Source organism: Oryzias melastigma, linkage group LG15 (assembly GCF_002922805.2).
Source record: "Oryzias melastigma strain HK-1 linkage group LG15, ASM292280v2, whole genome shotgun sequence".
Classification (NCBI taxonomy): domain Eukaryota; kingdom Metazoa; phylum Chordata; class Actinopteri; order Beloniformes; family Adrianichthyidae; genus Oryzias; species Oryzias melastigma.
Window position 1 is genome coordinate 18,717,634 of NC_050526.1, and position 2,945 is coordinate 18,720,578.

Here is a 2,945-nt window from a genome sequence, read left to right on the forward strand (position 1 = left end):
AGAAAATGCCTTACCTCCAGCTCCAGCCAAACAAAGCCAATTCAGAAGCCATTTTCCTGTAATATAGACGCTGCCATGTTGGAACCAGTCAATATTGAATGGCCTGAGTCAGTCTGACTCACCGTTTCTTTGGAAACCACTGTCACCAATCAGGGGTGACCTCGTTGGGAGTCAACATCTTACACTAAAAGCGGCTATGGAGAATCTTTCTATCAAACGTTCAAGAAACATGCTTTTACAGAGGCATCTGATTGGTCAGTTTATAACTTGAATAACTTGCGATAAAGAAACAATATGATGAAAAAACAATGTAAGATTAGTAAGAAGATTTTAAGAAAATGTATCAGGTCAAGAATGGTTATACTGACAAATAGAGTGACTGAGTAGTAGCTGTTTACTTATTACTATTATTGAAATATTATACTATTATTAAAAATAAAATATCGTTTTTTAGAAATGTCTTTTGTTTCGATAAAAAAGTAGCAAATGTACGAGTTTCCTGATCAAATACACATGAACTCGGCGTGTGAGGCAGCGGCAGCCCATGCCTCCCATCTGCCACACACCCTTAATGGAGCTGCAGCTGAGGCATGCGTTGAATTGTTTAATTACTTCATTTTTCTTTTCTTCGCCATCTGTTTGATTACATTGGTGCCAGTTTGTGACTCATTTTGTCTTTTTATCTGCTAAAAATGCACTATAGAAATGAACTAGGTGAGGCTGGCAGTACGCCTGCCTCACCACAGAGGGCGCTGGTGAGCTCAGAGAATGTGACACTGCAGCTAAAGATTACTAGAGTTAGTGGTAGCAAGTCAAGTCTAGACATTCCTTAATATTGCTTAGCACCATTTTCTAAAGGGAGGATTTCGTGTCTAAACTCAAGAATTTACTTGGACACGTCGCTGGGAGTGATCTTCATTGAGACAGAGAAACTCTTAAAACTGAAGAAAGAAACATAAGACTTCTACAAACAGGTTGTTTGTGTGTTTCTTCTAAAGGAACTTCAGACGGACTTAATTTAAAGTAAAAGTAAGTCAATAATAACAGCTACAGTTTCTAAATAGAAAAAATGGTTGAAATGAAATTTTAAACAAGATACTTTAACTACTGTCAATCAAATAGCGACTTAGCTGGTCTGTAGGGTTCATAAGTTTGTAAATCTGACTGATCACGTCAGCCGTGAACCTCACCACACGTCATTGTTTTTGGAGCCAGCAAGTACTTTCTGTCTCCAGTTCTGTATATACAGTCAACAGTATACATAGCTGAGTCCCAGATGGGTTGATGTGACACGTCTTCTTTTCCAAAATACTGATTTTTTTTTTTTATTATTATGGATGCGCCATGGCGTCCAAAACGCTCTGTTGCCACAGCACCGCACCGAACGCTCCAATCACCCTTTGATGGCGTTTGTACATTGACTTAACATTGAAACTCAAATGTAACAAATGGACGTTTTCAGATTCCAAGGACTAAGACAAATCTTCTTAAAAAACATTTGTTTTAGAGCAATAAAAGCTTGGAAGTTTTTACCATTAGTTTTAATAGAAAATTTTCAAATTGTGCTTTTAAAAAACAATTGAAGTCACATTTTGGAGCTGCATATTTTAAATGAGGTATATATATATATGAGTAAAAGTTGAATGAGGTGTAATTGATTTAATCATCAAACTTCTGGGTGTAGGAATTTGGTTTTTTAAATTGCTAATTAAAATGTGAGTTCAATGTGCTTCCATAATGTAGTTTTTGGATGGCATAAAACGGCTTTGATGGGTGTTTTGTCTTCTTCTTTTTATGAATTGTCTTGTTGTTTGATGTGTTTTGTTATGAAGGACCCCAAGAAGAGAAGCTGTCTGATAAGCACGGCTAATGGAGATCCTATAAGCAATAAACTTTTTAGCTCATCCCTTCCTGACAAAATCCTGTATTTCATCCGGGCCGGGGAGCGATATAATACTAGATATCCTATTGTTGTTGGACAAGTTTACAAAAACAGACAGGTAGTTTTGAATTCAACAAAAGGTGTGAAAGTTATGCCTTTAGGAGCTGTAGATCAAGATTTTCTAATGGTCACGTTTGCCCAGCGTCACTCATCTTCTCCCGCTGCATCCCTGCTCCTCTTTCATCTCCATCTGTCACCTTCTTCCTGTGAAGCACTTTCACCTAATTTGCCCCCAATCCCCCCCCCAACCATACAGTGTCAGATACACAGTGTGACCTTTACCTCACACGACCTTTCTTCCTGCTCACGTGGTCATAGTTTCCATCTCATGTTCACCTGTTGGATCTCTGAATGTTTTTCACGTTTTGATCGAACAGCAGCGGCATTCTACTTCCTGCACACACACACACAAACACACGCAAACACACCCCAACACACACCAACACACACATCAGCGTGTTCCCACATGGAGCACCATGAATTTCATCCGTGATCATCATTTCTTAGCACTTGGATTATCCGAGGATCTGAAATGATCCGGAAACCAAAGTTGATGGAAATGACAATTATGACCTTTTTAATTAGCTGAATGATTTTTATGAGCTCAAACTGATTGATGTGGACTCGCCCGTGTCTCGGATGTCATGGAGTCCCGGCCTCCGTGGTGTTCGGCTTCTGGTTACATTCTGTCCGGGACTCGTGGGTCAGAAATACATTGTGCAGCTTTCAACACCACCAAATAAAATCAAAGTTCTCGAGCACCTGCTGTCCACCCGCAAACAAAACAACCTCGAAGTATCAAAACCAAGGTGAGCCCAAATCCTTTTTGAGTTTAGAGTTTAAGAAAAGGTTTTTTAGGAAAAACTGCAGGTGTATGTTTAGAAAAAAGTACTTTTCTTTTTGTTTTTATGAAGGATCTGCACTGGGATCTGGGAAAACTTGCACAGTGCAGGGATGCTTTTATCTGGTCCAGTCATTTTAGAGGATCAGTGCCCCACCCACA